The sequence below is a fragment of the Diceros bicornis genome, chromosome 29 (assembly GCF_020826845.1).
Source record: "Diceros bicornis minor isolate mBicDic1 chromosome 29, mDicBic1.mat.cur, whole genome shotgun sequence".
NCBI classification, from domain to species: domain Eukaryota; kingdom Metazoa; phylum Chordata; class Mammalia; order Perissodactyla; family Rhinocerotidae; genus Diceros; species Diceros bicornis.
The window spans coordinates 11,333,559-11,360,647 of NC_080768.1; positions in this window are offsets into that span (position 1 = coordinate 11,333,559).

A 27,089-nucleotide genomic window follows, 5' to 3' on the forward strand; every position below is an offset into this window, starting at 1 on the left:
CCCACGGAGACCCAATGGGGGAACACAAGACACAGGCAACTCTGAAAGCAGCAGAAGTGCTCGCAGCCTGATGACACCAGTGGTGACAACTGAGACTGCAGCATCATCATAAGCAGCAAGGCACCAGCAACCTCAGAGGCACAAACAGCACAAGGGGGGCACTGATGATTCCTGTAGCAGAGGCAGCAGAGTGGGGAAAGTGCAGGCTCTCAAATACAACCATAAGCAGCTCAGAACCAAAGTAACCAAAGCCTTACCCAAATAAGAAAGGTGGTTACTTTCACAAATGTGCCAGCAAAGGGTCAATTCATCAAGCACCATGAAGAACTACAGTAACATGGCAGAACAGAAAGAAAATGACAACTCTCCAGAAACCAAACTTGAAGTCACAGAAGATTGCTATCTACCTGACAGAGAATTCAGAATAACTGTCATGAAGAGACTCAGCAAATTACAAGAAAACTCAGAAAGGCAGCTCAGTGAGTTCAGGAATAAAATTAATGAACAGAAGGAGTACTTCACCAAGGAGATTGAAACTCTAAAAAAACAAAACCAAACAGAAATTCTGGAGATGAAGAACACGATTAATGAGGTGAAAAATAAAGTAGAAAGCATTGAAAACAGAGCTGACCATATGGAAGAGAGAATTAGTGAGCTCAAAGTTAGAAATCTAGAAATGATTCATGTGGAAGAGGAGAGAGAACTAAGACTTTAAAAAAATGAAGAAATTCTGTGAGAAATATCCATCTCGATTAGAAAAGGCAACATAAGGATAATAGGTATTTCAGAAGTTGTGGAGAGGGAGAAAGTCGCAGAGAGCTTATTCAAAGAAATAATAACAGAGAAATTCCCAAACCTTGGGAAGGAACTGGATATACAAGTACATGAAGCCAACAGAACTCCTACATATATTAACACATAAAGACCTTCTCCAAGGCATATTATATTAAAACTGCCAAAAGTTAATGACAAAGAAAGAATATTAAGGGCGCCAGAGAGAAGAAAATAACTTTCAAAGGAATCCCCATCAGGCTATCAGTAGATTTCTCAGCAGACACTCTACAGGCCAGGAGAGAGTGGAATGATATATTCAAAATATTGAAAGAAAAAAACTGTCAGCCAAGAATACTCTATCCAGCAAAGTTATCCTTCCGATATCAAGGAGAAATAAAAGCTTTCGATACAAACCAAAGCTGAGGGAGTTCATCGTCACTAGAACTGCCTTAGAAGAAATGTTGACAGGAACCCTCCTACCTGAAACAAAAAGGCAAAGGTTTACAAAGCTTTGAGCAAAGTGATAAATAAACAGAATCAGACAACTGCAACTCTATATCAGAATAAGTTAGTAAACACTCAATTATAACGTAAAGGCTAAAGGAAAAGAAAGCATCAAAAATAACTATAACTAATTTGGTCACAAAATCACACCACAAAAAAGGATAATTTGTGGCAACAAAAACATAGAAAGGGAAGAAGAAAAGGATGGAACCTGCATAAGCTAATGGAGATAAGATGCTATCAGCAGATTAATGAGTATCTCACCCATGAGATCTTCTACGGAAACCTCATGGTAACCATAAAACAAAAAATCAGAGCAGAGTCACAAATAATAAATAAAGAGAAAACTGAGAAAAACATGACAGAAAAGCACTAAATGAATTGGCAGACAGTGATGGAAGGGAAAAGAAACAATGGAAATAACCAGAAAACAAAAGATAAAATGGCAGAATTAAGCCTTCATATGTCAATAATCACTCTAAATGTAAGTGGATTGAATTCACCAATCCAAAGAAACAGAGTGGCTGGATGGATTAAAAAACAAGACTCAACAATATACTGCCTCCAAGAAACAGATATCTCAGTTACAGGGACACGTATAGACTCAGAGTTAAGGGATGGAAGATGATGCGCCAAGCAATGGCAACCGAAAGAAAGCGGATGTAGCCATACTTATATCAGACAAAACAGACTTCAAGCCAAAAAAGACATCAAGAGACAAAGATGGATATTATATAATGATAAAAAGAACATTCCACCAAGAACACATAACACTTATTTATATATATGTACCTAACATTGTGTTACTGTGTTAAATAATGTAAGTTAAACTGCTTTGAAAAATGTTATGGCTTGCAATGGAAATAAGTTTTATGAGACCTAACGTTTTCCGAATGCCTACCATGTGTCAGGCATTGTTCTAAATGCTTTAGACTGACTAACTCACTTAACCCCCTTAACAATCCTATTGTATAGGTATAATTATTATCCCCATTTGTCAGCTGCGAAAAATGAAGCATAGAGGAATTAAATTTCCTATGGTATAATAGGTATTTACTTTGATATAAGTATACCAGAGGAGAGTTGTCATTTGCAATGACATTGTATAAATATGCATCATTGATGGAATTTTACCTACTACTTATAGTTCAACTGGTTTTAAATAAAGGTTAGAAAGCTTATGTTATGCATAGACCTCATGGTTTTAAATATTCTCCAAATGAGTTTCCTATAGATCTTTGGACGATAATAAACTGGGAAAAGCCATGATAATACGCTGGGAAAAGACAAGATATGGAGTCAAAATGACAAAGTATGAAATCCTAGAAGGCAGAGACTGGAAATCATTCATTTTTTTTCCTTTAATTAAATAGTCCCAACGACTTAGCATGGGAAGCAATAAATGAATGCTTAATAAAAGACAGTTTGAATGAATGCTACTCACCAACTGTATGATTTGGGTAAATTTACTTTACCTCTTTGAAACTTATCATCTTCTCATCTATGAAGCAGAGATACTGATACCTACACTGTAATTACTGTGATGATTATATTAGAACTGGTAAATCTTAAGGTTTTTTCCTCCTTTTTTCTCCTCAAAGCCCCAGTAGACAGTTGCATGTCATAGGTGTACATCCTTCTAGTTGCTTTATGTGGGATGCTGCCTCAGCATGGCTTGATGAGCGTTAGGTAGGTTCGTGCCCAGGATCCAAACCAGTGAACCCCAGGCTGCTGAAGCAGAGACCACACACTTAACCGCTATGCCACTGGGCTGGCCCCAAATCTTAAGGTTTTTTAATACTAGGATGTACTTGTTTTTCAGAACATATGTGCATTTAATTTCTGAGATCTCAACTATACAGGCTTATTCACACCCCATTTGTATCACAATAACTGATGCAATCGAACATCAGTACTTGTATATTGATTAAATTATGCAAAATATTAATTATTGTAAAGATTTCCCTAACTATAAATGAAAATTGATGCATTGTTCAGTAATAAGTTAATTAAAATGCACTGGCTTCACCAATATCCTTGAAGAAAAATTTGAAGAACAAAGTTTTAGATTTGTTCATTAAAAAAATCTTTTACTAATCAAAGCTAAGAAAAACTAAAATGGCATAGTATACAGAAAATAAATACATTTTATTAGTTTGTTGGCAATTTTCAGGGTTCGTAAAAATAGATTTGATAAGAAAATATTTTCATCTCAACTATTGAATTTAAATCTAACCTTGACATATGTTTCAACTCCAATATTCTGAGGACTCATAAACACCTTTTTATAAACTCATATCACTCATAAACTGGGTATACATGTTTTGGCCACTTCTAACTCAGAAATTGGTGCACACTAGCATTAAAATAAAGGACTCTGGTCCTTATTCGTGCAGTTATTTCTTCTCTTGCTGCGTGAAATTGTCTAAGTGACATAGGCACCACCACTACCTACTAGCTATGTGACTTGTTAGAGTCAATGGCAGATCTCAACCACTGTCTTCTTCCTCTATTTCCTGAATCCCTGCCTGTTTTTGAATAAGAATGCAACCTCAATCAAGGGTAAGAAGACTCATTATTCTTTATATAACCATGGCCAGTGAGAGATGAACTTATTGTCCATCCAAAACAACAAATGGCCAAGCTACAGCAGCCTTAGGCTAGCCCTATGGAGAAAGAAATCAGCACATTTTTTATAGAAATAATTTTATTAGGGTCATCTTGATTAATGAAAATAGTCTATCAATGGCCTTGCAAATAGATATCCGGCTAACCTCTGACTAGGTATACTTGAAGATAAGGTAATGACTCAGATCAGGGCAAACTATTTCACAGTTATAGTAATAGCATATCTGATGAGAGTCAGATGAGAGCACTGTGTAAACATTGTACTACATCCTTGCTGTTCAATGTCATTATTTATTTACAGAGATGGACATTGAGACGGTTACTTACATTTTCAACAATGAAAGGTTGCCAGACGGTAAGCTGACCCACACAGAATGGGAGGATCTTACAATAAATATGGAAGCTGGGACTTATTACAACAACGGCCAAACCAAAAGAGACCGAATTGCCTAAACCTCTATTTTAGAAACAAAGCCTGAAAAGAGAATTTTTGAAATCTATAAGATGTTAGTCTTCTTAAAGAAATATTTTATTAGTCATATGCCTACATTAAGATGTAATGTTAGGGGGCCAGCCCCGTGGCTTAGAGGTTAAGTGCGCGTGCTCTGCTACTGGTGGCCTGGGTTCCGATCCCGGGCGCGCACTGATGCTCGTCTTGTCCGGCCATGCTGAGGCCGCGTCCCACATACAGCAACTAGAAGGATGTGCAACTGTGACATACAACTATCTACTGGGGCTTTGGGGAAAAAAGGGAGGAGGATTGGCAATAGATGTTAGCTCAGGGCTGGTCTTCCTCAGCAAAAAGAGGAGGATTGGCATGGATGTTAGCTCAGGGCTGATCTTCCTCACACACACACACAAAAAAAGTAATGTTAGGGCATATTTTTGAAAGTGAGACTTAAGTCCTATGGTTCTGTACATAGACATGCTTCTCAAATTGTTACCAGCCTAGATGAGCAATACAGTTCTTTGGAGAAATTATAAATCATACAAGCATTAGTAAGCATACATATGTGGAAAAGATAACAAGTAATTTCAGCTTAGTTCTTAAATATACTTTAGAAGATACATGGTTCCCATCAAAATTGTTGAAAATTCTGTGAAGACGACATGGCATTTTACCTGTTACTCTGTCTTTAGTTTTCAGCCATTTATCTGCACCTTACAGCCTCTGGCTCATAGCCTCCTCTGGTAAGGATGTCTTTAACAGATAATCCCAACTGCAAGATGCTTCCAAAGATATGTTCACCTTTGACAACATGCCCCAGCCAAACATACAATGAAAATAGCTTAAAATCATCATAGGCAACTTTTCTTAATAAATGGAGAATGCTATATAGATTTCACTGGTAACTTCAGTAAATCTCCTCAAATTCTTAACAGTATCAGTTTACAAGAAAAAATTAGATAAACTAATTTTCATATGTTTTCTAGAACTACTCCAAAAGTAATATTTATGTTGCCTAATAAGTTTAATTATTAAAGAATAACCACGCAGGCAAATAATGTTCACTGTTATAATAAATACTATTAACAACTTTATAATATTTCAAATAAATCCTGTTTTTGGAACTTTCACATGCACTGTGGTTTGCATTTGATTTGTTCATAGCAGCTTTTCAATGTTACTAAAAAAAATACATATCCGTGCCTCTTGCTAATTGGCCATACATTTATAATTTTGCTGTTTTCTTCAGCTATCCTTTTCTTCTTCCTTAGTAATGCATAATCACGACTGTCATTTAGAAAAAATAAGAATGACTATAACTCACAAGCGCAAAGATAATTAATGTCACTTCTGGTTAAGGCATAAATACAACCTTGGTCATCACTGGTTTCACTGGTTTCAACAAATTAAAATAGTTTATTATTTATATTTTGTTGAGTTAATTGTAATCTCACCTCTTTTACTCTCATGTATGAAAATATACTGCAATGTTCAAGAGTATTAAATTATTATGGAAATAATAACGAATGTACCTTTTTCTATAAATAACAGATTACTTGAAATTCATCTCACTAATACTGACAAACTAATATCGCTGCAGTTAAGAACTGATACCCTTGATAGACATCTTGTTGTAAGTTCTATGAATTTTATCCAATAAAATTGAACTAAATATGAACCACAATCTCCTTTATTGAAGTATCATTATTCTTTTTTACAATTGATTTTCTCATCTTATTTGGAATTATTAAAGGGAAATAGCTGTAACAATTTTGAAAAGTAATCAGACCCTCTCAGTTCATAAAATTGCTTTCCCCAAAACACTGGCAAGTATATTACTTTATACTTATTTGGAAATTCTAATAGCATAAAAAATACTTTGAAGAAAAATATTGTAAAATAAGTTTTAAGTACGATAGCTCTCACATTGACATTGTGTTTTATGTCCAATGTGTGGAAGAAGCAAGGTTGTATGGTTTAGAAAATAAATAGAATCCCATGATATCTCCACTGGTAGAAAAGCAATCACTAAGAGGAGGGAATTCATAAGTTACAAGAAGCTACACCCACATTATTTTCCATTAGAAGGTTGCCTACTACATTTCAGTGTTTCATCCTCACTTTTAAAAACATCATACATTCAATATATACATTGAGGATAATCATGTCCACAGTTTTTATGTATTAAGCTATAATAAGAATAAGAACCAATTTTGAAATGATAAAAGCCAAACATATGTCAAATACAGAAGCATGAAGCAAAAATCAGAATACGTCTCTGGAGGAAGGTACATGGCACAGAAAATGAAGAGACATGGGAAATACATGAATTAGAAAGCAAGGATATAAGCGTGAGACATTCATGAAAGATAAACTTGAATAATAAGTCACACATCGATTTCTATATATCCTCATAGAGACTTATTAAAGGAGGCCATTAACATATATTCTGAAAATAGTTTATAAAGAATCATAATATGCATTCAGCAACATTTATATTTCTTTATAATTTAAAGAATTAGAGTGATTTTTCTCATACAACATAGGCTAAGGGACTGCAATGAAAATAATAGATGAGAGAAAGATTTGAAAGCAACGCTAAGCAGGGGCTGGCCCAGTGGCATAGTGTTAAGTTCACATGCTCTGCTTTGGCGGCCCAGGGTACACGGGTTTGGATCCCAGGCACGGACCTACACACCACTCATCAAGACATGCTCTGGCCGTGTCCCACATACAACTAGAGGAAGATTGGCACAGATGTTAGCTCAGGGACAATCTTCTTCACCCAAAAAGGAAAAAGAAAAAAAAAAAGCAATGATACTTACATCTGTCAAAATGCTACTGAGATTTTATTGATACATGTACTAGAGCAAAGTAGAATAGTGATATTGTTCAGAGTTTAGCCACAGTAAAATATAGGCCTGGATTAAGTCTCCACATTGCCAGTCACCTACTGGGAGGGTTAAACGAGATGATGCATATGTGGTGAATGGCAGATGATAAGCATACACTACATCAGCAACTAGCACAATAATACAAACAATTATTATTATCAACAATGGGACATCCACCCAAACCCTCATCAATTCCACCCAAATTTCTTAACCTACTTACAAAAATTAATTCTCTGAAAGTCTTTCATACCATTCCTTCGAAGAATATTGGTTAAAATAAAATACCTACATAGGCATATGTGACTTAACAACAAAATTCACAGCTCCAAGTCAAATTATTAATTTTATGATAATTTAAAAGTAAATTCTCTCTTAATTTCAATGTTATCTGAAAGTAGATTTTAGTTGATCCTTAGAAGATGAGGTCAAATTGACATAACTGGAATTGCTTAATTTAATTTAATAAAAGGGACTGGGTGTGTGCTGGACCTAAAATAACCTGAGATTTATAAAGGGAGGCATAATTAGCAGTATCTTTGAAAATATTAGTCTTAAAAGGAGAACTGCATGGAAAATTAATATCTATGAACATTTTATTCACAAGTAGAAGCTTCCATTATTTAATACAAAAATATTTTTTTCTATTTGTGCACCTCTCCTATTCTTTGGGAACTACAATTATATATATACTATTTTGTTGACGGTTGTCTCATAGCTTGCATATGCTTTTTGCATATTTTGTATTCCATTTTTTCTCTTTTTGAATAGTTTCTATAATTGTATCTTTAATTTCACTAATTCTGTCTTTTGCAATGTTGAATGGATAATTAAATGCATCCAGTGAATTTTTCACTGCACATTTTGTAGTTTTCATTTATAGAATTTCAATTTGGATCTTCTTTATTTCTTCCATATCTCCACTCAACATTATGTAGTTTTCATTTTCTAGTTTCAACATTTAAACTTATGAAATGCACTTAAAAGAACTGTTTTAACATCTTTGAGTTCTAATTCTAACATCTATTTCAATACTGGCTCTATTTTGATTGCTTGAATTTTCTCCTCATGTTGGGACTTATTTTTCTGCTTCTCGTCATGCCTGATAATTTTTTATTAGATTTGGAAAATTATCATTTTACCTTTTTGGGTGCTGGATAGTTTTGTATTCCTATCAATATTCTTGAGCTTTATTTTGAGACTCATTTAAGTTACTTCAAAATCTGATTCTTTAGGCTGGCCCAGTGGTGTAGTGGTTAAGTTCACTTGCTCCACTTTGGCGGCCTGAGGTTCATGGGTTCAGATCCTGGGTGCCGACCTACACAGTGCTCATCAGGCCATTCTGTGGCAGCATCACACATACAAAATAGAGGAAGATTGGCACAGACGTTAGCTCAGGGTCAATCTTCCTCACCAAAAAAAAGTTAAAAAGAAATCATTTGATTCTTTTTGTGGTACTTTTAAGGTTTGTTATGGGTTGATAGAACACCATTTAGTCTAGAGCTAATTATTGAGCCAATGCCTTGTGCATCATGAGGTTTTCCAGTCTGGCTGGGGGAAAAGGGAAGTAGTCCCAAACTTCTGTGTCACCAAGCACTGTTACTTCTAATCCAATTCAGATGTACTTTTGTCCCTTTTTGGGGAGTTTCCTCATAGGCGTACGCTGATCATTACACACCTCAATTCTTCGTGGAGCCCCCTTCAGATCTATGATCTTCTCATTCTGTGCAGTTCTCTCCTCCCCAGTGCTCGGTCTTAGGAACTCAAGCCTTCTTGATCTCCCTGGACTCTCAACTCCAACTACGCTACTCCAGGAGTCCATTGGGCTCCAACTGGGTTCCCCTTCCTCAGCTGGAAACTCTCTCCAGGCAATAATGCTGGGCAAACATAGGACCTCACTTCAATTTTTTCTTGTCTCTTAGGAATCACTGTCCTTCACTTACTGATGTCCACTGTCTCGAAAAACCACTGTTATATATATATATTTTTTCCAGTTTTTGGTTGCTTTATGCAGGAGACTAAATTTGTTCCATGTTATTCCATATTGACCAGAAGCAAATATGTTCACTAGGTCTTAATTGACAAATTGTCAAATAATATAATAAACTTGAAATTTATGACTTCTTTTGATGAATTTATTTAAAACTTTCTAACTTTGGTATAACAAAACTAAATCATGCTTAAATCCTGAAATATATATTTATTGTTTTAACAAAAAATCTTAATTTATTTGAAACTTTCAGATGACCATTTCTTTCCTCATGAAATACATATCTGCACTTAAATAATTTTAAGATGAAGAGCCTGCCTTTTTATAATCTTGTTTTCAGAAATAATTTTGTTATTATATCTGTAACACAAATATATAAAAGTTTATTTATAATATTCAGAGGGAAATTTCAGAAAACTATAATGGGAATCTGTTAAAATCAATTTGTACTAACCATTTGAACATTAATAGATTTGCCTACATATAAGTATTAAGTGACTAAATTCCCCAGATAGAATTTTTTTTCATATCAAACCCATCTCATTCAGAATTTTAAGGTTGAATTTGGAAATCATAGATATTGTAGACATATATTTTGAATAATTTTCTGCTTACTAATTATGTTCATAAAATATGTTTATAAACATATATCAAAATATATATATGTGATATAAATGTGTATATATATGTGCATATAGATATAGACTGAATGCAGCACATCTTTATATTTTAAACCTTGCTTTTCTTTTATTCCCCAAATCTTGCATTAATACTAAATATTGGTTTAATTCCCAAGATACATTTTTATATGCCTGAAGAATTAAACTACTTGATCTTTTGCAAATAATTTTACCAATTAAATGAATTTGGCTTTGTTATAAACATTTCCAATATTGAGAGCTTCAGAAATCCCATGATAGAATGTGTCCATCCATCGAGCATTTGGCAAGTTACAATTTCCATTTATTCTTGTTTCCCTTCTGAGACATATCTAGGAAATGAGCTTTTTACTTTGAATGAAACAGATTATTTTGTTGGTTGTATTTCTATTATGTTAATGAAATATTTCATTAGCATATCCCTAGGGACTAAATGTGGCAATTAGTAGCAACAGTAATGTGGGTGTGAGGAGATATATATAGATATATATATATATATATATATATACACACACACACACACACACACAGACACATACACACAAAAAAATACATACAAATATATAATCTTTAATGTTATTTGCTTCAATAAAAAATGACAGCACCCGGAGTCCCAAACCTCTTAGGATACAGCAGTTTTGTTCATTTTTTATTATTTTGAAGGTATTTTAACAATATCTTTTCTAAAGCAACCTGCAAACTTTTCCCTTATTGAACCTACTGTTCTCTGAAATGAGCACACACATTAATTGAGCTGAAAATATTTAAGTTCTTCCTTGGAGCAAGGAAATTTCTTCCTCCCTAGTCATCTGCATAATAAAATAAAAAAGTTTTATCATGAAATGAAAATAATTCAGCAACTTATATTCTCTCAAGAGTTAAACCAACATTTATTTGACACATGATAAGCTAGATATTTTGAAGAAAGTAATATAGGTCTTGAATTAACCAGAATATAGCAATGTCATCTTCAGTGGTCAATGTCAATGAAATACCTTCCATCAAGAAACCTGAAGCACAGGAGACAGAGTTCAATACATCTCACATACGAAAGAGAATATGCAGTAGTGAGGGGACTGGTGGAAGTTACGAGATACAGAATGAATACTGTTTTGTGTCACTAAGTGAAAAGCCAAATGTACAATATGAGATTTATGACATAAGCTAGAAACAGGAAAGGATTTGCAGAACTAAACATCAATATCTTTTTCAATGTGAAGCAATGAAAGAGAAATCTTGAGAAAAGATTTATACAAACTCACTTTGAACATTAAAAGAGCCAATAGTAATAACAGTGTTTTTAATAATCCTACAAAAGATACATTTTGGCTGAAAGACAGGCCAAAGGAATACACCACACATTCTCTGTCACCAAGTGATTTGTTTTTCTGCCCCAAAATACTTATAAGAGGTTATAAATATACCTCAATTTGGTAAAGATAGGAGTGGTCATTCAGTGAACAAAAATATAACCAGGTCTTGTGGGAAGACGCTTTCTGTAATAAAAATGTACTGACAGTAGCTTTAAACCTAGAAAACTGATGACTGCTATCATTCTGTTAACTTTCCGTTATTACTGCTGTTTTGATAGATATGTAACTATCTTGAGTTATGAAACATAAATTTTATGTCAAGCAAAGTAATGTCTGTTAGAAATAACCCAGCCATATTTTGAAAACTGTTGCTATAGCATAGGCAATGAAATGCTTAGCTATAATAACTCTATTAAGTGATACAAGCAACTCAGCAGAGTATGGCCAAGAGGCTTTGCGACCTTCATAGCACCTATCACTTTGTGTCAGTTTTCCTCTCATTTGAGAGATCTATGGACAGAGAGAAATAAAGGGAACTAGGGCAAGCTCAACTTACGTCCTCCAGACTGCTTAACAGGGGAAGGTAGCCTATGATTTTGGTTTTATTTCCAGCTTTGGCATCCATTACAGAGATGAAAAGGTGAAAACTATTACAGCTATGCTATGATTCTCCATTTCTGCTTCATTTCAAAGTTGTGTGGTCTTAATACAACAGACAAGAAGCCATGTATATGAATACCACAACCTAGTGACCCTTTGCCTTATCATAAAAGCATTGTACAGAGATTCAAAGCCAGAGTATTCCTAATCACAAAATACAATTAAAAATAATAAGAGCCAATTCTTCTTCTATTGCCACAGTTTGCATTAACAGATAATTAGATTTAAACAAAGGCTTTTAATACACATATATAGTATTTTTGATATTTTAATGTGCTACGTATTAAAAACTATAATTTAATATACATGTATATATTAAAATCCTTTGTCAAATCGAACTTGCAGGCAATACATTAGGAAATACACACAAACACATATATAACCCATTCATCAAATCTTTAGTTATGTGTTTCATTGTCAGTAAATCTCTTTAGTCTCATAATTTCCCTATGACATAAGCATTAAATTCATCACTTCAAAACCTCAAAATAGCTACTTGACAAATCTAGAGTCAGCCAGTAAGTAAATTAAATTAAAGCTGAATCCAGAACTCCCAGCTTCAAGTCTTGGCTGTTTCCTAGTAGGCCATGCAGCCGCTTGTAGAATGTCATCTCACAGACAGCCCGCCCAGCAGACAATGAGACTTGCGAACCAAAGGCTCCCAAAGGACTCATGGCGTTTAATCTGATGGGGTGTTGAGGACATGGAGACATCTAACAACACATGTGTCCTGGGAAAGAAAGTAACTCAGTATAGTCAGATCATGGGATGATATAAGAGGAAGTAGCAGAAGTGGGGGATGAGAGTTCTAGAAAAGGAATTTGGTAAAATATTATGAAAGGGCTTTATAGGTTTATCCCGCTATCCCAAAGTAGAGCGTTCCTGTGAAACCTTTCCTAAACCGAAATGGCGAAAGCGAAGACGCAATTACCATTAATTTACTTGGAAAATTTTTTGAGCATTTCCAGATCCCAAAAATAACCTACTAAAATAGATGGAGATAAAGCACAGATGCTCACAGCCACAGTTCAACGCTGTGGCGGCTTGATGCTGAGATACTGAGTGTAGTTCCCGGAGAAGGAGTTGAGCAGCGCCACTCTCTCTGCGCGGGGTGTGCGCTGCCTCTGTGACTGCTGGCAGCAAACCCGGAATGCTATTGTTGCCTTTCACCTGCTAATGTAGCTCTTTCGTAAAAGTGAAGTAGTGTAAAGCGAACCTTTGAATAGTGGGGTAAACCTGTATATATGCCCTGTGAGGAGGGAAAGATGGACTCAGCAGCCCTGGGATGCTCAAACTCCGCCCTTGGAGGGAAAGGACAAAGTCCTTTCCTGGTCAGCTCTTGGATGATGATCTCTGGGAATTTGGAATATTCTGTGTGATAAGAGTGTTTTTGTATCCTGGAGGCCTTGGGCCATGCTGTGCCAGGTTGACCAGATAAATGCATCTTAACTATGTGATTTAAGGTGAATTCCTATTTTTGCTGGTGGGTGGGGAGGTTATCTGAGCAGCTGAGCCCAGTCACATGGGCCGTGGGTACCTACTGACTGATGCCCAATAAATCTCTGGACCGAAAGGCTCCACTGAACTTTCCCCACTGGCAACATTTCACCCGTGTTGTCACACACTTTTGCTGGGAGAATTAAGTGCATCCCTATGGTTTCTCTTAGACTTCACCTCTTGCACCTTTTCTCTTTGCTGAGTTTAATCTGTATCCTTTCTCTGTAATAAATCATCATTGTGATTATAGCAGCTTTTCTTAGTTCTGTGAGTACTAGTGAATCACTGAGGATGGAATTGGGGATCTCCAGATTCCCTGCACACTGTGGAATCTGTATTTTTTCCTTTACACAATTGAAAATTCCATAGTCTTTAAAGAAATGGGGGTTTATATTTACTCATTCATTTAATAAATTACTATTTAGTGCCTTCTATGGATCAGGCCTATTTTAGCTTGTGGGAACTCTATGGTATAGACAATAAGCAAAATTTCTGTCTTTTATGTCCATCTGAAACACATAATAAATAAACAAATTAATGTCATATTCTAAAATGATTTCTGTTTTACCGAAATAAGTAGACTGCAGCTATGTGAAGGTTACATTAGGGGTATTGAGAAGGGCTAATCCCCCTTAAGTAATTTTTTCATAATAGCAGATTATACTTGAAAGTCTGATATTAGGGCTTTTTCCTCTCTTCCCCACCTAATATTTAGATTTCAATTAATGCAAGTATCAGATATGAAGAAGGGCAATAATAAGTGATAATCATTTACATACATATTTATGTTAAGTGATACTCAGTTATACTTTAGAATTGCTAAGTGTAACATGTAAATACCTCAGAGCCAATTCTGAAATGGATAAGTCAGGAAATTAAACAATAGTTGGGCAGGTTAGGGGTAGTTATGGCTGATGGGAAAAAAATGCAAAGAAAAGGATGTTGAGGGCTTTGCAAATAAGCTTTATGTATCTCAAAATACTTAATAGGAGACTGTGCTTGATAAAAGAGAATAAAACAGTAATTTCCCTTAATTCTTTATGCAAAAACAAAAAAGAAAAGAAAAATGGGCATTTCCTCTCCACTCAGCATAATTTCTAAGTTCTTTGGTATATGGTATAAATGGAAAAGAAAACTCTATACTTATTACGGAAACTAATAATTAATCACCTAAGGGAATGAAAAAACACCAGTTTAAAAAAATCTTCAACGGTGTAATTTTTAAGGGATGCCATTCTGTTTCATTTGAAAAACTTAAATATGAATGATTTAACAATTTGTCATTTTACTGAAAGAACTGCTTTATTTCTTATTATAGTTCTATTGATTTTTTTTCTCTAAATTATCATAACTAAATGGCTCTTTTTTTCAACAAAGTCATGATATTTTTTCTTTTTTCCAAGTTCTGGGAACTTTTTTCTTTTTCTATTTATGTCTGTGAATTCTATTCACTTGGACAAACTGTAAAATCTTAAATGAAAATTAAAGGAAAGGTGTGAAGAATTGTAAGTTTGTGGTGGAGGGCGATTTCTCAACTCAAAGCTTTTCATACTTATTATTAGAATTTATTTTTAAGTTTAACACTCTGGAAAAATGTCAAAATTAAGGAAAATATTCTTAGCATCCACAAATTTCTACTTGCCTCTCAATTTTATTTTCAAAAACATTTTGATATAACTATTTTATTAGAATGTATTGAATAAAGGAGGGAAATTTTCTTCTGTGACACATATTCCCAAGCCCACTTATTGCTATAATTAAATGGAATGTTAATAGAAGATATTCAGTGAAGATTGTTGTTCTGAATTCTCTTCCACTAACAGAAGAGGCAGTGGATATTAAAATATTCTATTGGAGATCACAAAGGAATAATTGAGATCATTATTCATATTTTAAATATAAATAAAAACAGATACATAAAATAAATTTATGATTTCTAATTTTCTAAGTCAGTGTCTTCATTTATTTCTTTGTATATTTTATAAAATTACTCATATACATAGCCAAAATTTTAAGGAATAATGTATGTAAAATATCATTGTTATGGGCTGCACTAAATTGATATGATGGAACCCTAAACCCTAGTACCTAAGAATGTGACCTTTCTTGAAGAGAAGGCCTTTAAAGAAGTGATTAAGTTAAAAGAAGGCCATTAGGCTGGGCTCTACTCCAATCGGACTGGTGTCCTCATAAGAAGAGGAAATTTGGATGCATAAAGAGACAGTACAGATGTGGGCACACATCTCCCTGTGTCTGGGACACAGGGAGAAGGTGGGCATCTGTGAGTGAAGGTGACAGGCCTCAGAAGACACTGAATCTGTGGACACCTTGATCTTGGCCTTCTAGCCACCAGAACAGTGGGAAATGAATATGAGTTGTTTAAACCACTGGTGTGTGGTATTTTATAATGGCAGCCCTAGAAGACTCATGCAATCATTAAACAGAGAATATTTTTTTCTGTAAAAATTCAGTTTAATGTTTTATTATGATTATTAAAGAATCTTCACTATCAAGGAATTTCATGTTTAATGTAAAAAATGGTAAGCTATATAAAATATAAAAAGCAAAATGAAAATAATGTAATGTTACACTCCAGAGATATAAAAAACTATTCTTACGAGAGTGAAAGGCCCAGTGTGCTTGGTTCCTAGAGGTAAGGGATTTGGGACATTGGGGAACATTTCATAACTTAGGTCAAATAGGAAATGCAAATGGAAATCTCAACATATGTGAAAAATAATAATAAGGAAAATACATTTTGGAATCATGAGATAGAGCTAAAGTAGTATACAAACAAAAACTTAGAGCATAAAATATATGTTCTATAAGAATGTAAGAATTTTTGCATAAGAAAATAAAAAAGTGAAACATCTGACTCAAGTAGACATGAGAAAAATAAAAAATAAAATAAACTATAGTAAAGAGAAGGAAAAAATAGTGATGAGTAAGAATATAATAAAATATCAAACTATAAAATAAAACTAAAATTTTAGTTTTGGGGAAAAATGATAATATAAGTAAACTGGCAATTAATATATATTGGAGGGAACAATATCAGGAAGTTATAACAAATGTAAGAAACATCTTTACTAATATTTTTGCAAAATATTTGAAAACCGAGATACCAAAACTTGCCCCAGAAGAGGATAATTTAGACAGATTAATTTGAATAAAAAAATGAAAAAATTGCCAAAGAGTGTTGGCTGAAAACAAACAAAATCCTTATAATAATAAATAAAAGTAGTAGTGCCATTTATTTCTACAGGAATATTTTAAATTGCAATAAATTTAAACTACTCTAGAAAAAAAAAGAAAACATTGTAAATTACTTTATAAAGAAGGGCATTATTGACTAGTAAATCTGACTTCTAAAGATTTAAAGTTGTTCTGAAATAAGAACAGAACAGTAACACTTATGAATTTTGTACTTACTTTCGTTCCAGGATAACCTCCATTTGGTTCATATAATCATGAATAAGTAGGGTTTATTCTAGAAATGTATGTATGGTTTACAATTATTGCAGTTTATATAATATATATAAATATATGAACCATTTCTATTTTTTACTATAAATATTATAATTATCTTTTTAGATGTTGAATAGTAATTTAACAATATTTAACATTTTTTTAAGTAAAATACTTGAAAGTAGAATATATCTCATCTGGCTTCTTTTTTAATATAAAAACGTAACATCAATTGATATTTAATTTAACAGCATGAAAAGAATGCCCACTATCACCATTTCAATATGGTTTAAGAAGAGGAGGCAAGCCAAGGCATGGCATTTAGGGCCCATTTCACCATCAAAGTGCTCCCCAATTCTGAAAGCTAAAACAACTCTGAAGCTGAAAAGCTAAGCAGAGCTTTCAATCTTCTTACACTGTTGGTGGGAAAGAACTGAATTTTAGAGTCTGCAATGAGGCAGGGCATGGAGAGTCTTGTTTGGACCCATGGAAAGGTTACACCGTAAGAGTAAAGAGGAAGTGGAAATAAACGAAGACTTACGAGACCTGCAGCCCTACTTAGATTGTATGAGGGTGCCCAACATCTAGGCTACCACAAGAAAAGTAAATTCTCCCTGGAAAAAGATAATGTCACCCAAACTTCAAATTATCTTTATTATTCCTTATACACAATGTCAATCACGAAATAAAAGTTAATAACTTATACAAAATGATAAAATTTTACAAATAATAGACAATAAAATCATCAGATCCAAAGAAGATCTACATATTAACACTATCTAAAACAGATTTTAAAATAACTGTGATTAATATTTTCAAGAAAAAATTGACAAGGTTGGGACATTTGTCTGAACTTGCTAATATAAAGTAAGAACGAAATGAAATTTTTAGAGGTGAAAATATAATAACTAAATTTAAAAATAATGCATGCAATTAAGAGAGGATTAAAGCAGAAGGAAATAGGATTAGTGAACTGAAAGACAGGTCAATAGTACACACAGAAACTGAAGCACAGAGAAAAAAGTAAGAGAACATTTAGAAAATTTACAAGAGGCATGGCAGGCATACCAAACAGCCCTTCCTTATGTACTAGTGGAATTTCAAAAGGAGAGGAAACAACGAAGCAGAAGCAATGTTTGAAGATATAATAACTGAGAATTCTTCAAAACTGATTAAAGTCACCAACTCACAGATTGAAGAAGTTCTGCAAATATCAAGCAGAGTAGATAAAAGAAAAACATATTTAGGCCCAATGTAGTAAGAATACATGGAATCATACAAAGAGAAACATCTAAAAGTCAGCCTGAGATAAAGGCAGATTTCCGTTAAAGGAGAAATATTAAAATGGACTATGACTTTCTCACGAGAAATTATGGTGTGAATGCCATTGAGCAAAGACCATGTGAAACACGCCTATAATTGAAAAACTTGGGTTTATTACTCTCTTCTGTAAGAACACACATCATGGGGAACCATCTGTCATCTCAGTAAGAAAAAGTTAAAAAAGACTCATCAGAGATTTGAGATTTGGTTGGATGATTTTGGAGACAGTCCAAGGAAATAGGTCCTCACTCTGGATGGGTACTCTTGGGAAGCAGAGACTATTCTGTGATTGGCTATCTCAGTAAATCTGATTCAGACAGAGGGCAAACTAGGTGGCAATAAAGCTGTAACTGGTAAAAAAAAAAACAAAGCAGTCACTCATATTAGTTAAGAGAGGGTTTTGCTTGATATTTTGTAGGTTGCACAGGACTCGGGTTTTGTCTGTGCTTGGACAAAATTATGAAGTGGCATTTTTTGTCTCAGTTCATTACGATTTCAGAATGACCTTTTCTGAGTTGGTCTTCTGTCAGATTGTTTATGCCCAACAGGAGAACTGCATGGCCCAGCCGCCAGGTCAGCTTCTAACAACACTGAGGCCTTCAGGGCAGAGCAGTTTTCAACGTCGCACTGTTTTTCTTTCTCAATGGAAACTATAGATAATTGGGTGTTCTTTTCAAAATGCTGAAAAATAAAAACCAAGACCCAGTATTCCAAAATCAATGAAAATATCTTTCAAAATTAAAGCAAAGTGAAGATATTCTCGGAAACACAATAACTTGGAAGAATTGTCTCCAGTGGATCTACACTAAAAAGAACATCGTTCGGGCAGAAGAAAAATGGTTCAAAATGGCATACTAGGATAAAAGAAAGAATTAAATTTAATATAAACATACGGATAAATCTAAATAAATATTGACTGTATAACAAGAAGGCTAATATCTTTTGAAGAGGTGTATATTTATACACATAAATATAAATAAGGATATTGGGTTGGAATAGGACATAAGGCAAAGTGAAGGTAATAAAATTAAAGTGTCCTAAGACTATTTTATTTTTTGGAATGAGGTAAAAGTAATAACTTATATCAGACTAAAATAAGCTAGGGTACATGTTATAATGTCTATTGAAATAATAAAGGAATAGAAAGAGTCTAACTAGTAAACTAATAAAGTTGAAAAATAATTGAGAAAAAATAATTTATCAAGAGGTAAGAAAGTAGAAGAAAAGTAACATTGAAAAGTGGGATCAGTAGAAAATGAAAAATAAGATGGTATTATGATATTAAATAGAAGCAGACCAGATGTTCCAATTAAAAGGCAAAGATTCACACACACAGACACACACACAAAAATCATTTGTATACTGCTTTCAAAATGAAGATGTTGTAAGTAAGAAGTATTTAAAATGGTATGTGTGCATTGCTAACCTAAGGACATTGGTGTTCCTATACTAAAATAGGATAAAGTATACTTGAAACCAGGAAGTATGGCTAGAGATAAAGAAGGCATTTCATAATGATGAGTCAATCTACTGTGGAAATATAACAATTTTATATTTATATGCACATAATATAGCCTCAAAATGTATCCATAAAATCTTGAAGGCATTAAAAGTAACTAACATAAAATAGCATAAAAAGCAAATAAAACATCAGTAAAGACAGAAAATTGGAATGCCATAAAGAAGTGTAACCGAGACAATGATGTGAATAGTACACGTAGTGACTGCAGCATTCGCATGCTGGTCAAGTGCACTCAGAACACACAGAAAACATTTATGCTGTACAGCAGGCCATAGAGTAAGTTCTAATAATGTTAAAGAACTGAAATCATAGTGCATATTGTAGAATTATGCCAGAAATTAAATATAAAAAATAACTAAACAATCCCCAAAACATTTGATAATTTGCAATGCATTTAAACATAATGCATGTCTTAAAGAAGGAATCACAAAGAAAGTTATTACATGTATTGAACTGAAGTGTAAAAAGCATAGATATCTAAAGATGTGAGAGTCACTTAAAGGTTTGTGTGGATGAAAATTTATAGACATTAATGCATATATTATAAAAGAAGAAAGGCTGAAAACCTATGATACACACATTTTGCTCAAGGCCAAATGTGAGAGATAATTTTAAAGAAAATAACAGATAAATAAAAAAATAGAAAAAATGTATACTAGAGATAATTAAATCAAAAGTTAGCCCTTTGAAAAGTCTAATAAATACTCACATAATATTGACAGCCAAAAACAAAGAAACAAACACCATCCCCTCTCCCACAGAAGTACAGAAAGCATAATTTACCAATACCAGCAATAAAAAAGAGGAAATTACTATAAATTTATAGTCATCAATAGGACAATAAGAGGATTATATGATACTTTTGACATAAATGTGTACTTATGCCAAAAATAGTTGAAATGGGAGAGATGCAAAAAACCCTAAACAAAATAATAAGATGAATCCTAATATAAAACATCAAGGCAGTGACAGAATCTATTCTAATCAACTGTTCACAATTTGGAGCAATTTCATTTCCAATTCCAATTTCCCAGTGGGAGGGGCAGGGCTAATATGATTAGCAGCACCAACAGAATCTTCTAACTGATGCATAGTAGGCCAGTTCCCCAAAGTTTTCTGCAATGGTAATAATGTTACTAAGAACAAATGGGAAACATAACAGATGGTTGAAAAACAAGAGATGCTCACAATCTTAGATGCTCATAAACAGACAACAGTTAAATTCATTACTTTCTATATACTGTATGTTATTATATCTAAAAAATGGTATGTCTAGTAAACAATGACAAAGAAACAACACTAGAATCTGGGGAAGCGAAATGCAAATTTTATGGGGATACTAACAGGCAAAGTGGTCAACTTGACCCATGGCTTTCTTATTTCTCAGCCTCCCTTCAGAGAGGGGTATCAGATACCACTATGGAAAGTGCTCAGGGAAGGACCTAATCTCCCTACCACTATACATGTTTATAGGGAACTCGGAAGGAGACCATAGAACAGCCAATTGGGTAGTTGATCATATAACAAAGGTACATCCCTGAACAAAGATATGGACTTGTTACTCTTAATTTAGTTAAACAGATTTTGGGTTCCTCTGTTGAGATAATTCTGCAAATTTACTAAGATAAGAGGAGAGAGAAAATTAGCCTCCAGGGACATGCAGATTTGTCTCTCCTCAACCATTTTCTGTCCCTTGAGGGCTCATTGGATACACTTATCACACATTCCAGTTGATGTCAGGTTGCAACAATTTCTACAACATGACCTCTAGTGGAAACGTAATACATTTCCTTGCTACTGGGTCCAGTATAGTGACTGAGATACCAAGATCACAAGTTTTCCTCATAAGCAACCCTCCTTTCTAAGCAACTACCTTTAAACTCTTTTTCCACTTTTTCCTTTCCTTTGGATATACATTTTTATTTAGTCATAAATTTCTCTTTGTCCTTTTCATACTTAATTTCATTTTAAAATCAAAGTGATATAATATTTATGAATGTTTTATATATTGCATAATCTATCCCATATGCTGTCCTAAGAAGTGAAAGTTTTTGCCTTTTCTCAAATAACTTTAGCTTTTACTAAAAAACAGTCTTGTAATTATTTTTTGAAGTATTTTCTAGTTTTTTGATACTTTTAAAATATTTTTCATGGCCGCAGTATATAACTTTGTATTAAAATTGTGAATATAATTAAAGTATATACCGTATTTTTGTAAATTTTGTATTGTTCAAAACCCCGTGGGGTCCTATAGGCAATGAACAAATGTGATATTTAAGATATTCTATTTAAAATGCTTGAATCACCTATATGGTAATTTTAAGGTACCTTTTAGAATTTCTGCCACAGCATAAAAATAATAAGAACCAATAATAAAGTTAATAACAATAATAAACATTTATTGATTATTTACTCTTTCTGGCTTGCTATAGACTGAATGTTTCTATCCAAAATTCCTGTTGAAATCTAATCCCCAATGTGATGGTATTTGGAGGTGGAGCCTTTGGGGTGTGAATAGTCATGAGGGTGAAGCCTTCAGGAATGGGATTAGTGGCCTTATAAAAGAGACCCAAGAGAGCTCCCTCATTTCTTCTACCCTGTGAAGACACTGAGGTGACAGCCATCTATGAATCAGAAAATGAGCTCTCACCACACTCTAAATCCACCCGTACCTTGATCTTGGACTTCTAGCCTCTAGAACTATGAGAAATAAATATCTCTTGTTTAAAGCCATGCAGTCTATGGTATTTTGTTGTAGAAGCCTGAATAGACTAAGTGTAGGCCCAGTTTTAAGGATTTCAGTTGAGCATTTGATTTAATTTTCAAAATACTTATCTAAACATCATTATTATGACCATTTTACAGATAAGTGAACTAAGAACTGAGACAATGGGAGATTAATTTGTTCAAGTTCACTTAATCAGAATATATTAGAACTAGAATTTGACCCCACAGTGCCTGAGTCTGATGCCTCTTCCCTTAACTAATATGCATGCTACCTGCCTAACTATCTTAATTAGCACCATTTTTCTGGTAAAGAGTGATAAACAAGACTTCATTAAGTATTGAAAGGAGAGGAATGAGAAGCGAATGTGTGGTTCTGTGGGTAGGGTCAATATAGGCACTCAAGGTGGGCCATCACAATAAAGTCAATAGATCTGATAAAATCAAAGAGAAGCTGGGAGGTGAGTCCAAGAAGTTTGCTGCCTGTCATCTGTCTCTGCTTCCAAAATATGCTCTGGGCTGGTCTCATTTTCAACTGGAAAAAGAAAGAGTAGCAGAGAAGAATCATTTCTAGCAATGAACACAATGACCAAGATGAGCATTATAGTTTAGTAGGAATGGGATGGATAGAGTTAAAGAAAACTAGGACAAAGGAAAGGCAAACTCTGCGAGTTGAAATGCTTAACTGCTAGAAGGGAAATCGTGTCCTAGGAGACAAATCCGGAGAATATAAGGCAAAGAGAGGAAAAGGGAAGCCTGGGGGCAGAGGAAAGAGCTGGAGTACCCTTGTAGAAGAGAGAGAATAGCAAGGACAGAGAAATTAGTACCTTATGTGAATAAAAAAGGAAACCAGAGGAAAAGGAAAAATGATGTAAGTGTAATTCTAAAAGACGGCAGCGAGAGAAGGCAATACATTTGAAGATCCAAATGAAAGCATATTTAAATATTGCAAATGGATTCACAAATAATTTCCTTACAAAATTTGAAATAATTTTACCAGCTAACAACTTTTTTTAGGATGACCTACATAAGATAATAAAACACAGGCTAGATGATAAACAAAGGCAAATTGATTACAGACAGACATCTTCAATACACCCCGTGAACGACATTATTAAATAAGAACTTAATTTTCAAATATTAAGCTTTATTTTTCTAACTGTGGAAAAATATACATAACATAAAATTACTATTTTAGCCATTTTTAAGTATACAGTTCCACTGCATTATGTATATTCACATTGTTGTGCAACTATCACCAACCATCTCCAGAACTTTTTTCATGAAGCTGATATATAAGCTACTAAGTTTAATTTTTACAAAATTTATGCATATGCACACCTGTGTCATTTGAGGATTGTAACTAAGATCCCCAGTCCTTTATTAACTGGGCCCAATTTATCTATTATATAGTTTCCTTCTACTTTCCCACATAAGTAATAATGACTTAATTCTCTTCAGATGCTTTTTTTCTTTTTTACGACAAATGTTTCAATAGACACAAATTAAAGTGAAAAACGGGGACATTCAGGTTTTTTGAGAAATAAAAAAGCCACTATTATTTAAAGTTAATACTTGAAAAATTGAAGAGCTACGGTAAAAACTGATTCTGGGCTATAGCAAGATCTATTTGATACAAGATTTCCATATGTTTTTGCCAATTAGCAAATTCTTTGGAATAGCTAAAAAATAGCAGCATCAAGGAGATTGCTGAAACATTTGGTCCTATCAATTTTCTAAGAACTATAAAGGCAATATCATAGAGTTTAAATCAAGTGGTATGAAGATCACCTTGATTTTCTCTGTACAGGAAGCTTTTCTGCTCACCATAAGAACTGATCCTTTCCAGATCCTTGCCTTAGGGAAGTTCAATTTAACTAGGATTGTCTAATTATAGCTATACATTTTGGATGAGATTTATCCAATTTGGGCACTTAAAGCTGCTTTTATTTTTTTTTAAAGTCTGTAAATTCATTTGTAAGTGTAAGGAACTGCCTTAGTTTGACAATTCTGCTTACTAAAACTACATTCATAATACATTTACATCTCTTGGGAACTAAACAGTATGAGAAATTGCCATTTACTTTAATTATAAATATAAAAATACAATCATTTTAAGAATTTATACTTTACAGTATGTATTATGTTAATATCAAAATTAGTGCATTGTATCAAAGAGGAAATGTATTTCACTGCTAACTTAGCAACCTACAACAAGAAAGCAAAAAACATTTTTACAAAAGATACTACGAAAAGCTGTTTTCCACTTGTCTAAATTATAAATAACAGGGCTAACCTGTTATTAATACAATAAAGAAACAGATTAGCGTTAAGGGAGTGCTGTAGCAAGTTATGAAAGATTTGTAGAGTAAAAGCTGTATGAGGATTAATCATAGCTATTCTTTCTAAGATTTACGAGTTGTACTGGAAAAATTAAATCTAAAACTGTATTGAGAAGAAGTATGTGGGAAATTTTCATGGTTAAATGATATTAACTACTAGAGTTAAATTAAAGAAATGAGGCACTGGCCTTCTCACTGTTTATACACAATTCCATAAAGAAAATCAAAATGCGCACAAATACGTGAATTGTAGGTTCTGTAATCCTAAGTAATGAAAGATTTTAAATTCCATATATTTTAGCCTTTTTATGAAAGTATAATATACATACAGAAAAATGCACATGTACATGTAAATAAATATCTAGTCGTCCAAAATAACAAAATTCCCATGTTATTTTAATAATGAAAGGTTATGAAAAATGTTATGATATACTCTGTGAATATATTCCTCCTCTATAAAAAATAAAGTATTTCCATGAGAATACGATCCAAATGTAAAATAAAAGCAGATGGAAGTTAAGTTCTAAAGTTTAAAAAATAACAATTCTTAGATACCACAACACTAATTAGTTTACTGAGAATGCACACAAAGAATTTGAATTTTTAAGTTTTTTCCCACACAGGCTTCAAGTTGATCCCCATTGAGTAGACAGACTCACATGAAAGACCTTGATGTCTCTGTGTGTGTGTGTGTGTGTGTGTGTGTGCGTGTGTGTGTGTGTGAGACTGGCAAGTTTCTTTCCAGTTTCTTGTTGCTTTTTGAAATTTATTTTATTGAGTTTCACTGCTGTCAAGACACCTGCATCCTCCAGCTGATAGTCTGGATTTATAGTTCTGTAGTTAGAGAGTTTCATTTTTATTTTAAATGGCATAATCTTTATTAATACTGCTGTAAGAAGATATTCCAGTTCATTATTTGTCAAGACAACATATGTTCTCGTACATATTTTGAAAAACAACTTACTTTATTGAACTTCAGGTTTTGTTTTACTAAGAAAATTATGATTTTTGAAATTCTTATCATTGTGCTGGAAAATCTTTTGTGGAGTACAGCTGTTCAAGTGACAACTGCAAGTGACAAGTATTCGTAATTCCTATAAAATAGGGAATGATCCATGTTTGATTAACATTGTAATATAAAACTTCTTATAAGAAACAATAGAAAAGACATTTTAATATTTGCAAAAATTATACTTCTTTTAATTCATTTAAATTTACTAAGCTTGGTATTTTCAACAAATAAAGAAAGCAAATAATGGAAAGTTTTCTTCATTTCTCATTATATATTTATTTCCCATTCTTACATTAGTAACAACCGAAGATCACAAGAAAAATGCAAAATCTTAATTAAAATATTATCTGTCTACAAAGTACCAACTCTTTGTATGGAATATACTGACACATTCCTTTTTGGACTATTGGATATATTCCACTATATGTAATTAAAAAGAAGTTTTACCTAAAACAAAATTTCTGTACAATAACTATATCTGATGAAATCAGGTCATAATTCTGTTTTCAAAAATTAATGCATTTAAATTTGACATAAAATGAATAGATTTTATATTTAAAGATTGGTGTTTAGAGTTTAAGACATATTTTAATTTTCAATCTTATTTTCCTTGAATTATAATATTGATTACCTGAAATATTAACTATTATCATCCACCAGTACTTCTGCAATAGAACCGTATTATGAAAGTTTCAATTCAAACTTAAAGTTGATGTTCTACCAATCATAAGGATGTACTGTAACAGCCTAATGTTTATTTATAAACACACAGAAAATATAAATCAGTACAGTTTAAATATATGTTATTAAATTCTCATTCTCTGAATTAAAGTAATCTATGCATCATGTACATAAACCCTTCCAATTAATTCTCATTTGCTTTATCATAGGGCTCGGTAATTTAACTGTTTGGCTTATAACTCACTGCAGTTAAAGCCTGTTGACAATAAAACAGACAATTAATTATGTGTAGAAAATTAAATACATATAATCTTTTTCATTTATTCTTTTCTGCATACTGTCAGTCTTTATTTTTGTTAATTTTTTTCATTACACTGGTAGCTAACATCTTTTGAATATATTTATACATCTTAATTCATGAGGGGTAGATGACCCATTAACTGCCTTGAATAGTAAAAGAATGAAATTGATAGCTATTGAATAATTACCATAGCCTGGATGCTATATTGGATGATTTATTCTCATTGTATCAGCCAATATTTAAAATAATCCAGAGAGTTTTATATTACCATACTATGAAGCTGATATTCATAAGGGTTATGTAACTTGCCCAAGGCCTCAAGGTACCATTAGGCCATCCTGCCTGATCACAA